This window comes from Myxocyprinus asiaticus, chromosome 22 (genome assembly GCF_019703515.2).
Source record: "Myxocyprinus asiaticus isolate MX2 ecotype Aquarium Trade chromosome 22, UBuf_Myxa_2, whole genome shotgun sequence".
NCBI classification, from domain to species: Eukaryota; Metazoa; Chordata; class Actinopteri; order Cypriniformes; family Catostomidae; genus Myxocyprinus; species Myxocyprinus asiaticus.
Genome location: NC_059365.1, coordinates 271,496 through 285,000, shown reverse-complemented (window position 1 = coordinate 285,000; position 13,505 = coordinate 271,496). Strand labels below are relative to the sequence as shown.

Sequence of the window (13,505 nt, the reverse complement as noted above, 5' to 3'; positions counted from 1 at the left end):
TGTGTTCTGCAGAAGAAAGAAAGTCATACACATCTGGGATGGCATGAGGGTGAGGAAATGATGAGAGAATTTAGCTGAACTAATCCTTTAATACTGGTGCTTTTTAACATGCCATTAAATGCATTTATTCAGGCAGTGTACATGACTTTTCTGGGTGTTAACATTTCAAGAGTCAATCAGTCAAAAAAGGATTATATAGAATTAAAAGTGCTTGTAAGACACCACTGACCTGTCATTGTGATTTGTTTGGGGGAATTCAAGCTTTAATTGGATGTCTTTCTTACCCTGATCCCGTCTGAGTGTTCACTCATTAGACACTTGTGATTCCCTGAAAACTCATAGATGGCGTTAAGATATGGACACAGTGTGCTGGAGTGTGTATGTTGAAAATAAAACAGTGGTGATCTTCACTGCTGATCTCAGGTCAAGAGGTCAGATGATCAGATATCTGGGTCACATTTCACCCTAAAATTAAAAGAAAAATGAGAAATAATCTATATGGTTTCTACCCTTTTTCACATTACAGTAATGAAAAAAGATTATTATTTTATATTTATTTATTTTGCATTATGAGATGAGAATATGCAGAAATGTGCATAATCATCATGGAAATAAAGTCAAAATGCAAATGAATACATTTCATGGTCCTAACATATGCTTCATCTTGTGGTGCAGAATTTATTTTTTCTTTCTTTTGATTTTTGGATGAAATTTGAGCTGGACAGGGAAACTTGTTCACGACATGTTTTGTGAGATTCACTAATGAAGGGGGATTTGTGATGATGTGTAATTGCACACATCAATATAACATCAAACTTTCAGAGGAATAGCAAAAAGACAATTAAATCAATGTAAAACACTGTCATATTGTTTCAGATACAAAATCTAAATTATTATTAAAAAGTAAAAAACCTGATGTAAAGTCAGTAGAAAATATTGTTAATGAAAAACAACAGAGTAGAATAAGTCTCTTTTAAGGGTATTTGAGGATTCCTGGAGAGAGTTACACACTATAAACACAGAATTATATTAGTCAACACCAATTACAAGCAAAACAACATTTTCAGTTTAATACAAAATCATCTTTTATTGTTTCTGCACAAAGAGTTGTTTTACTTTAATCAATGTAATCTGTTACTACTACAGAAATTAGCCTCTTTACACTGATGATTTGAAATGTAACTGTTAACTTTAAGCTCAGATGGGCCCACGAGAAAAACAAATAATAGTAAAAATATCAACAAATACATTCTTGACCAACACAAAATATGTATCGTTTGAACGTTTAGAAGCTCTACTTTCCAGTGCATGTAGACATCATGACCAAAACTGAACAAGTAATTTGAAATTTACAGACAAATCAGAAGTGTTCCGTTTTGATAATTTATTTTTAAAATGTGTACTGTACATATTATTATAATCAGTAAAATCATCAAACTCAAATATCCATGTGTCATATATTGTTGGAAAGCTCTCAAAGAGTAGAATACAACCAGTCTATTTGTTTTACTCACAGATAAAAATATAGCGAGTAATAGCTAAGTGTATGTCTTTGACAATTATGTTGTTGCTTATATGCCGCGTTTTCACTTATAACTTCACAAAAAATAAACAGAACATAAAATATTACATACCATTACTTAGAGGAGGTGATTATCTTTCAAACGAGTCCACACACAAGATAATCAGATGCATAGATCATTAGATAATCCACATGAAGCACAATGTTACATATGACCACCAGGAGATGGCGCCAAATACATGACACAGACTCAATGATGACTCAAATGGCACAGAATGAAACTCATTCTGTGAAATCTCATTACTAAAATCATGTCTCCATGCTATGCAAACCTTTAGTCATTGTTGTGTTTGCATGTGTAATTAGTTCTTATGTACAATTATTATGTTTTATTTGTTTGGAGAAGCTTTTGGACACTATGATAAATTATTTTTGTAATGCTAAAACTTTCAATTGTTTTGTTGTATCAACACAAAATTTCATGTTACAGTTGACATGATTGGAAACAAAACAAAAGCAGTTTTTTTGGAGCCACCTTATTTACACCCAGAGATATATAATGTCAAATTAGAAAAATAAGAAAAAAGTAAATTTTTGGCTCAATTGTTTTGTGATTTTTTTAGCAGTTTCTTAGACTGAGAGTCTCAGAATGTATCAATCTATATCATTATTTTTTATAAATATGTTTTTGTTTTTGTCGAGTTGTAAGTCTTTAAATTTGGGTATGCCACTGAAACAGGAAATCTTTAAAAATATCTTCAGGGCATAAAGGGTTAATTAGAGACAGAAATTTGTCAAATTAAAATAGTAGTTAACACTTTTTTCACCCCGAGTACGTATCTTTAGTTGATGTTTAACAAAAACAAAAAAAACAAAAAAAGTTAATAACTCAATATGCACTTTTTAAAAGCCACTTAAGATTTAATCAGCAATATACAGGACCTCAGGGAAAACACCCATTTCCCTTACATAATACCTCAGTGACCTCTTTTTAAAATTATCCAGTGTTTACATGAAAACCAACACAACCTAAAAAATGTCTGTTGATCTGAGAGTTCAGAATATTTTGTGCATCCTCAGCACTGGACTCAAGCAGAGGTCAGAGAGGGGTCAGGGAGGCAGGCAGAGGTCACTCATGTTTGGTCACAGATCAGCTGATCGTCCTGCAGTCCACTGTCAGTTCATCAAGACACATTTACAAATCATTTTACACGCTTTCATGAAGTGTTGAACTTTCCAGATCATCATGTTGAAGTTTAGATTGTTTGATTCTCACCGTGAGTTTCAGCCCATCAGTGAAATCAACATCACCACCCCCATAAACTGAGTGAAGAAGGTCATAACCGTGCCACAGAGCCATGTTAAAGCTGCAACACAAACACACAGATCTCAGGTACTGAATGATTCATTATGATTGGGGATGTATGATTAATAAAAGTATTTGTTTTCCTTTTCAAGAATCATCATTTCAACTATAGTTGCTTCTGAATAGATTCAACATGTTTAATCTATGGAATACAAAAGACAATAAATTAATGCCAACTAAAGTCTTTATCAGTTAAATAACAGAAGGACACTTAATCTACTTGAACTTCACTGACACATAATCATTAATCTTACAACTCATACACAATCCTTTAGTTTAAACATCAGTTTACTAGTTTAAACCATGGCTTGTATTACACATAGATAACTAATATTGGCATTATATGGTGATGCTATGCGAGGAGCAGACGTGTAAACGACAAGCTCTGCGCACTTTGCTAGTTTTTAATTATTTTTGTCATAAACTGGTGAGATTCGACACACCCTGCTACATATTTGTTCTTTGAAGTTAACATGGCAAAGAATTCAAAATCCTCAGGCTCTGGAGATATTAAAAGACACTTACGTGCTCAAGCTGATACCTCAGACAGGCCCGCAGAACAGGGACTCAGTCAGGATAGTACGGCAGGAGAAAACTGCCGAGCATGTCAGTGATACCGACGAAGGTTGTTGCTGACTTGGAGGATCTTGCTGTAATACGGCAATCGATTACTGTGATGGAAACAAAATTCTCTGTGTTGGTTACAAGAATCAGGGACATCGAGAGACGGATCGATTATCTGGAGTCATAAGAGAGGGAATTGGCTGCTAATCCGCTGGCAACCAAGGCAGATTTACAACACTTTTTTTTTTTTAATTGGAAGACCATGAGAACCGCAGTAGGCGGAATAACTTCCGAATTGTTGGAATTCCTGAGCATGAAGAAGGCAGAGATATGGTTAAATTCCTAGACGAGCTCTTCCTGAGTCTGCTCGACATAACAGGCCATAAGCTGGAAATCGAGCGAGCTCACAGAGTTCCGGTTCGGAGATCCGCAGAAGGAGACAGGCCCTGATCAATTCTGGCCAAATTTCTGGGATCATCCGAAAAAGATCTTGTGTTACACGAGGCGAGAAGCAAAGGAAGGCTTTCTTGAAAGAACCACACCATTTTCTTGTTCCCAGACTTTGCGAATTCGACGAGAGAAACGTGATTGATTCAAGGAATGCAAGAAACTCTTACATAAACGGAAGATCGCTTTTGCACTGATGTTTCTGGCCAAACTGAGAATAGATACTAAGGATGGTTGTAAAATATTTACATGTCCCAAGCAAGCGATGTCCTTCATAGAAACATTGGAGTGAGTAAGCATTTTGGTGTTTCTCATGTGGCCCCAGAGTGGATTAACTCGCTGTACTTACTCTTGACTGTCTGAGGAAGATGGGCACTATTTTTGTTTCTGTTGGTTCTGCTTAGCGGCTGGAGTTTGTTTTGTTGAATGACTCCAAGAAACTTTTGCATTGACGGAAGATCGCTTTTACACTGAAGTTCCCGGCCAGATTGAGAATGGATACTAAGGATGGCCGCAAAATATCTATATGTCCACACAAAGGATGTCTTTTATAAAGCTGACGGACTGAGTAAGTCATGGTGTATTTTTTTTATGCGGCCTCCGTGTGAATGAATCTACACGTTCTTTGTGTTTATTCTGCCTATTGGCTGGAGTTTGTTTTATAGATTTTCTTCTGTTATGTAATTATGCCTCACAAAATTTTTATAGAAACACCAGACTTCAGCAATCTGACAGCAAATTCGTCGCAGGGACTCTCATAAGCGTACATGGACTGTTTGAGTTTAGAAGGATGGATGCCGGTTGGCGCTGTCATGCACGGGGTTTTTATTTTTTCTGTTTGTTTGGTTCTGGGGGAAGTTTGGGGTTTGATTGTCGCACTAATGTTGGAATGTGGTCTTTATAATCTTGTTTTTGACACACAATCTATTTTTTCTAATATGTCAAAATGTCAGATGTTAATGTGAGTGGATTGTCTCTCTCCACGTGGAATGTGAATGGGTTGGGGGACCCCATAAAAAGAAGGAAAGTTATTTATTTTCTTAAACGTAAGAAATATGATATAGTGTTTCTTCAAGAAACACATCTCTCCTCGCAGGAAGCTGAAAAATTTGGGAAGATATGGGTGGACATGTTTTCTTTAGTGCTGGCTCAAGTAAGAGTAGGGGAGTCATTACATTGATAAGTAAACATTTACTATTCAAATGTCTCAAACAGATTAATGATAAATTAGGAAGAGTAATTACTGTTTTAGCAGAAATTCAGGGGCAAAGTCTGATTTTGGCTAATATTTACACACCTAACGCTGATTATCAGGGCTTTTTTATAGATCTTGAAGGGATGTTGCAAGCCACTGGCACCCCTTATGATATAATATTGGGAGGAGACTTTAATCTTTTGTCTGATGCAATTTAAATTTTACATCGATTCTATTGGACCCCCTCTAGACTGTATAGACTTGGTCTCAGACACACCCACCTGCTGTTGTTTGGAGGGAAGGGTTTAGGTTTATGTAATGTGATTCCGTGTTTCCTGTTATGTTTATTTGATTTGTCATTGGAATCAATAAAAATTGTTAATTGCAAAAAATATTGGCATTGTATAGTCAGAAGGGAACTATATAAAATCATGCCTTACTATTAAGTATTAACTACACAATGAGGACTTTAAGACATCACAGCATAATTTTCAGTGAAGCTGCTTTGAAACTATGTGTTATGAAAAGTGCTATAAAAATGGAGCAAATAGACTTAAATATGCACATTAAACTGGGATATAAAAGTAATATTTGATTAACATTAAACACAATAGTTAATCAATTACTCACTCTAATGTTGTTCCAAACCCAACTTTAACTTTGTTCTAATCTATGACTTTCTGCAGTAGAACTCAACAGATGTTTGACAGAATGACAGTCTCAGTCACCATTCACTTTCATTGTTAGGAAAAAAGTGTTTATTAAGTTTAAGCAGTAAAAGTGAATGGTGACTTAGACTAACGTTCTTACATCATACAGGTTTTGAACAACGTGAGGGTGAGTGATGACAGAATTTTTATTTTTAGGTGAACTATACCTTTAAAACTTTCTATGTCTGGTGAAACTGAATCTATACAGATAACAACAGACTCCACCCACTTTTTCAGCTGTAGAGATTTCAGAAAATCCTTCATAAGAGTTCATGAACCAAAACCAACCAGCTCTGAGGTGAATCACAACATTATAAACTTTGATTTGAAACAAAAAAAGTAGTTTAAAATCAGACAAAAAGACAAAGAATCAAGACTGTGTAATTAATGTCCTTAATGAGGGAATGAACTACAATCCCATGAAGTATTGCCAATGATGTAATCGAGTAAAACTATTGATTTAAAATTGTTGATAAGTATAGAAACAATATAATTTAAGATTATTGAAAAATATTGAGATATTTATAAATATAAGCAGTTTGAGAGTGTAGTGAGAGTGACAGAGCTCTTTTGATTGGTGGATCTCTCTTCAGGATTATGGATAGTGTAGTTCTTCATCAGGAGTTCTGCTATTAAACATGATTTTTTTTTTTAAATAACGTGGACTGATGTCTTCAACAGAAGCGTATACCATATACAACCTCAGAGCTCATGGTTCATCTGTCTTTAAAGGTTTATAAATTATCAATAAAAATCAGTTCCACTATGGAGTAAATGAATGTGATTTTTACTTCCGGAACATAATGTTGTGATCTACTAGTGTTATCATAAACTCATCAAGTCACATCATATGTTGTGCCTCAAAGACAAATGTGTGAAATAAACGCTGACCTGCAGGACGCAGCGATGAAGACGGCAGTGGTGACAGCTGGGATGGCAGGATATTCCTGCTCGTAGTGTTTGATGCCTTTAAACCACTCCAGATACACGATACAGAATGTTGCGAGACTCAATCCCAACAACACCACAACTACAGCAAACCACCAACTGCAACACACAACACACACAACCTGAACAAGGCTGAACACATATTCAGATGCTTCAAATCGACTGACTGATGAAGTCCAGAAGCTCCAGAAGTGCAGTCTGGGTGTGTAGAGTTGACGTTTAGAGTTGTGTAGAGTCCAGTGTGTAGTGGGTGCGTTGTGAATGTCTGTAATACATAGTGTTAGTGTGTAGGGCCTCTCTTTGTAACCAGAGCACTATAATCTGCATCGTAATCCAGGAGGACAAGAACAGGCCGTGTGTGTGTGTGTGTGTGTGTGAGAGAGAGATAAGTAATAAGGTTTTCAGTGGAGCGAAATAAATCTGGACATTCACCAGGTAAACCTAACCCCCCCCAACACATACACACACTCACCACACACACACACACACACACACCTTTTTTTGCGGAGGCAAGAAAATCATGAGATGTTTGACATGAGGGTCAGTCAGTCTCTTCTGGATTTTGCATTTGCAAGTTTAACCAATCTCTGCATTATTTGCGATAGCTATTTTGTAATCTTAAGCCTTTCCTACTCTGTGTCTCTGTGCATCATCAACCCTGCGAGTATTAACCCAAAAAGACCGAGAACATTTGACATTACACCAATGTTGAAGTGAAACCAGAACATTTTGCATTCACTGTCAAAATCATTGTCTAAAATTTTAAACCAAGGGTCTTCAACAGGGGGTCTGGAAATTATTGCTTGATCCACCATTGGCATTTGTAATAATCACTCACTCACTCGCACGTGAGCGACAGCGAGAGGGAGAAGTATTAATTTTAGTCTATTCACATGTTGAAGTCCTTCGCAGCTGCATGTCTTAAAGTGTGACTAAACAGCGCTAGTCAGCAGAAGCTGCCCATAGTGCGGTGGGCTGTCACGTGCCCACTGCTCATCACGAGCCGCTCAAAGCACGACACACATCAGGATCAGCAGCGCTGCAGTGGAGGGTCGTGTGAGTAAAATGCATCTGCTTTGTGTTAGTCGCACTGTGCGGTTGAGCAGATTACAGCCTACAGTTTTTTTTTATTATTATTATTATTATTAGTTGCTTTTTGCTTTCAGAACAATAGTTTACTTGCCTGGTGTAAATAAACAGTTACCGCTGAGATTATCAAGCTGGCATACACAGTCCTTAACGTTCCACACATACAAGACTGTGACTCTCAAATCAACATAATTAAAGGTGCCTTTCTGTCTGTCTGTCTGTCTCTTTCTTTCTTTTGGAGGAGGTTTGGCACCGGGATTAACAGTGGAAATTAAAAATGTCACTTCATGCAAAAATGTTGCAGACCCCTGCTGTCCCTGCTGAAAAGACCAGCTAAAACCAGCCTAAACTGGTTGGATGGTTTTAGCTGGTCAGTTAGCTGGTTTCAGGAGGGGGTTTGAACACTTTTTAGCTGGTCAGGTTGGGAGACCAGCTAGCCTCCCAGCTTAAACCAGCTTGGCCAGGCTGACCAGCCAAGACCACCCTGACCAGCTAAGACCACCCTCCAGCTAAGATCAGCATGACTAGCCTGACAAGCTAAAAGTGTTCAAAACCCCTTTAAAACCAGCCTGACCAGCTACTGTATGAACAGGCTGGGGAGACCAGCTAAAACCAGCCAACCAGCTTATGCTGGTTTTAGCTGGTCTTTTCAGCAGGACATCATTCAATAATTATTTCAATGGCTTTGCAATATAAAAATCATGAACATACAATAATATGGTTCCGTAGCACCATACACATTTTTATAGGCATAAAACGCAACACTCAGTTTTATACAATATGTAACGGGGGTCCCGGCTCCGTCTCTCTACCCACAAAGAGGTCCTTGGCCTGAAAATGGTTGAAGACCCCTGTTTTAAACGGTGCATGTACACTCACCGGCCACTTTATTAGGTACACTAGTACATCTATTTATTCATGTGATTATCTAATCAGCCAATCGTGTGGCAGCAGTGCAGTGCAGTGCATAAAATCATGCAGATACGGGTCAGGAGCTTCAGTTAATGTTCACATCAACCATCAGAATGGGGAAAAATGTGATCTCAGTGATTTGGACCGTGGCATGATTGTTGGTGCCAGATGGGCTGGTTTGAGTATTTCTGGGATTTTCACACACAACAGTCTCTAGAGCAGCGTTTCCCAAAAGAGGGTTCATGAGAGAGTGTAGCGATTGCATACAAAAATATGTCCACCATTTACTGATTTTTAAAAATAGATGATTCCAAATGTTGTCCGCCATTTAACAAATAAAAAAAAAAATAAATAAATAAAACACAAGAACACAAACCAAGTGCGTTCCTTTAAACCAAACTTGTGTCTATGGCTTCAGTGCAATTTTCTTATCTCAATTAGACACAATGAGAGCGCACACACACTCTCTCTCTACCTCCTGTGTGCGCTGCGTGTGTGTGTGTGTGTGTGTGTGTGTGTGTGAGTGAGTGAGAGAGAGCTCATGCAATGGACTGACGGTGATACATTTTTAATGCAAAATAAATTACACGCTACACTCCATACAAAAGTTATGATGTAGTGATACAGTTTCCACACAAAAGCAGTTTATGCAGCGGTCTGAGACATCTCCTCTATTCACTTGCATTCAAACGATTTTAACAGCTCTCCTTGTTGACCGTTCCAAGAATGCGCCTGCAGTTAACATACCCAAAGCAGCCGAATGAGGCATCAGTTCTCGCGTTAACTTGCCAACATGCTTACATCACTCAACACGGCTGTGTGACCTTGAACCTCTTGAATTCTTTGTGAAAATAGTTTTAAATATTGATCTAATCCTTACACACACCTAGCGTTTCGCTTCTGAAGACACGGATTAAACCACTGGATTCGTATGGATTACTTTTATGCTGCCTTTATGTGCTTTTTGGAGCTTCAAAGTTCTGGTCACCATTCACTTGCATTGTATGGACCTACAGAGCTGAAATATTCTTCTAAAAATCTCCATTTGTGTTCTGCAGAAGAAAGACAGTCACACACATCTGGGATGGCATGAGGGGGAGAAAATGAAAATGTTCATGTTTGGGGTGAACAATTTCTCTAAGTGTTTTATACATTTCAGGGTGGACGAGAAACTTTTGGAAAATGCTTGAAAACAGTAGAGTGGATGGAGAGCGCTACGACAACAAAAACGTTGTTTTCAAATGTGTCCGGATTAATGTGGATGTAGCCTTAAATGCTGGTATTTTTTAATTTATTATGTCAGCTACATATTCAGTTGTTATGCATGAAAATAATTGTAGGAAATTACTCTAATACTGCCATTGACACAAATCTCACAAGTATACTATGATTAATTGTGAGTTTTCACTGCAAAACAACACAAAAGCTGCAAATGGCATTGCAATTTTTGAGCAAAGCTGCAGGAATTTCAGTCATTTTGGGCTGTAATAATAATGAGGAAAAGTGCCACGAAGTTCTGGATGAACTGGCATAATGAAAGAATTGTAATTTCTGAGAGAACTATTTAAGGGTTTTAAATAGTTGTTTAATCACTGACACAGAATACACAATATCAGTCACCTGTGAATATGACTGTGGTTCAATATGACAGAAGAAATCCACATGTGATACTGAGAGATGACACAATCCAGAAGACTGAGTGACGATTGATACGAGCAGAAGATTTCACCTCTACAGCTTCATCCTCACAGACACCTGCAAATACAATACAAACACAACATGACATCAGACACTTGCAGCATGAACTTGAACACAAGATGAGTCAACTCCTCACAGTTGAAGAGTCGAGCAGAGTTCAGTTATTATGCTGAGTGTGTGGGGGTAATTCATTGCTCAGTTGAGGTGCATCTTATCTGTACAGTGAAGCAACGTGAATCATTCCTCTTCATGAACTCAGAATCTGTTTAAACAGAACAGCAATAAAGACTGCACTATTTGTACATTTTAATGTTTATATATTTCTCTTTTTCCCTCTGATAATTAAACTCTAATATACTTAAGCTCAGAGAAATATCTGTAGTGCTGATGTGGTTTGATTGTATTTAATATGAGTTCAGCAGGTGCGTGTGCAGCTGAGTGTCACCTGTGAGTGGGGTCAGGAGGTCAGGTGTTCAGGTGTGCAGACAGCGGCACAGGTGAGCACAGGTGTGGAATACTGTATCCTGCCAACAGCCCCGGTCACTGTAAATCTGCTTCGGCTAAAGTTTCCTGCCAACTGGACCACAATTCATCTGGAGCACAACTGATCCAAACACACACAAATGACTATTTACAGGAACAGTTTATGCATTTTTCATTCTTTAAACATTTTCTAGTTACAATTCTATTATTTTTTATATTTGTTTGTTTTTTTTCCTGTTACAATAAATTTAGATTTTAATGATTGGGATCTGAAACAGTTGGCTCAACAGCAACAAAAATAATTGTAATTTTAAGAATTCAAGACTGAGCATGAATAGCACAACTGAGTATGAATTGAATTGACTCTTCGTTAAGCTTCGGCCCATTTAGTTACTGATGCACGCTCAGATGAGCTTTATAGAATGGCTCATTGGTCATAATTTAATGACTAGATTATTATTCTTACGTGGGCTAAAATGAACATTCATTTACACATTCACCTGATAAGACTGATAGGGAACAAAAGGGCTAAAGCCCCCCAGAGAAAAGACACTTATTTGGGGGGGGGTTCAGAGGCGGAAGGGGTGATTGGTATTGAGGGCCCTCACAGCCTGGGGGAAGAAGCTATTGAGCAGTCTAGCAGAGAGGGCTCGGATGCTCCGATACAGTCTTCCTGACGGTAGGAGCTGGAAGAGACTGAAAAAAAATAAAAAATAAAAAAATAAATAAAAAAAAACTATTCTGATCTTTCACTATCTTTTCACCAGATAAATGAACTTCTATCTGCCTTTACATCTGCAAAAAAATAAATAAATCTTGTCAGACACTGGAATCCCCCACATGGGATATGCAGATGTATGCAAGTCCTGTATTTATTGGATATTTTTCATTGCATTAGAAAACCAAAAGTTTTTCAGTATCTTTCTAGTAAGTGAAAGCACCCCCCCCCCCCATAAAAAGAATATATTTATCATGAATATGTTCAAAGTGGGCTCACATTGGTTGAATCAATCACAATGGAGATACATTTGAGATGTTATGAATCTCTCCACCAGTCCGTCACTTTGAGGGTGGAGGGGAGTGTTGTGGTTCTTTGCAATTCCCAACTGCTCTTAGGCATGGGGGGGCATGGTCATGTGTCAGTCTGCGGGAGAGGGAGAGCGGTAAGGCTCATCACGTGGGTTGTGAGTACTCTAACACCTGTCTCTAATTATAGTGATGGCGGAGGGAGACTTGAAAAGGCATACCAGAGCGTCAGTGTGGGAGAGTGAGTGACTGGAAAGCACGACAGTCTGGACTAAGAGTCATGAATTGAGAGTGCTTTCATTTATTGACAAGTTATTTTATCGACGGTTACCGTTGATTGTGTGCTTAAAAACAGACAATTAAGAGACTGACCTCGAACCTGCTCCAATGTCTCCTGACTCCACAATTGTCCAACAATCAAAGTGTTGTGCTAAAAACCCGGTTTTGGGGAAGTTGTCAAGTCCCTTGCTGGCATCCAAGATAACCAACATCGAGCCATCCAGCAACAGGTTGGTCATAGCCCCAAACAGATTTAGGGCACAGATGCCTGTTCGTCCAACTGCACATGGGCATCGCTTTGTATTAGTTCTGGTGGACTATGCAACACGATATCTGGAAGCAGTGCCTCTACGCAACATCTCAGCATGTAGCGTTGCAGAGGCATTCTTCAAAATTATCTCCCAAGTGGGGATTCCAAAGGAAATCCTTACTGATAAAGGCACAACATTCATGTCACGTACCCTATGCAAACTGTATGAATTATTAGGCATTACATTTATTCACACCAGCGTTTATCACCTGCAAACCGACGGGTTGGTCGAACGATTTAATAAGGCCTTGAAAAACATGATTCGTAAGTTCATACACGAAGATGCTAAAAATTGGGATAAGTGGCTTGAACCCCTGCTGTTTGCAGTACAAGAGGTCCCGTAAGCCTCCAAAAGGGTTTTCCCCATTTGAGCTATTGTATGGGCATCGGCCGCATGGCATGCTTGACATCATACGGGACGCTTGGGTGGAAGGACCTTCGAACAGTAAAAACCAAATTCAATCCATTCTTGACCTTAGAGCAAAACTCGACACTTTGTGGGGGGCCGTTTTACATGCTACCAACTTCTCTCTCCCCTTTATTTTGCAGACTGATGCATCTGACAGGGGGCTGGGGGCGGTGCTCTCGCAGGAGGTGGGAGGGGAGGAATGGCCAGTGCTGTTTATTAGTCACAAGCTCTCCTTCAGAGAGACAAAGTGTAGTACCATCGAGGAGTGTCTTGCGATTAAGTGGGCTGTTCTTACCCTCCGCTACTACCTGCTGGGGCAGGCCTTACCCTCTGTTCTGATCACACTCCTCTGCAATGGCTCCACCGCATGAAGGATACTTATACACGGATCACCCGTTGGTATTTGGCTCTTCAGCCCTTTAAATTCAAGGTGGTCCACAGACCAGGGGCTGACTTTCTCTCCAGAAATTGGGGGGGGGGGGAAGAGGAGCAGGCGGAGGTTGCATGGGGAGTGTGGTCATGTGTCAGTCTGCAGGAGAGGGAGAGT

At 38.9% G+C, this 13,505-nt stretch overlaps 1 pseudogene; it reads right to left on the bottom strand.

Moving 5' to 3' along the window:
- Window positions 1-2,806: 2,806 nt before the first annotated feature.
- On the bottom strand, window positions 2,807-12,478 carry LOC127413138 (transmembrane protein 128-like; annotated as a pseudogene).
- Window positions 12,479-13,505: the final 1,027 nt, after the last annotated feature.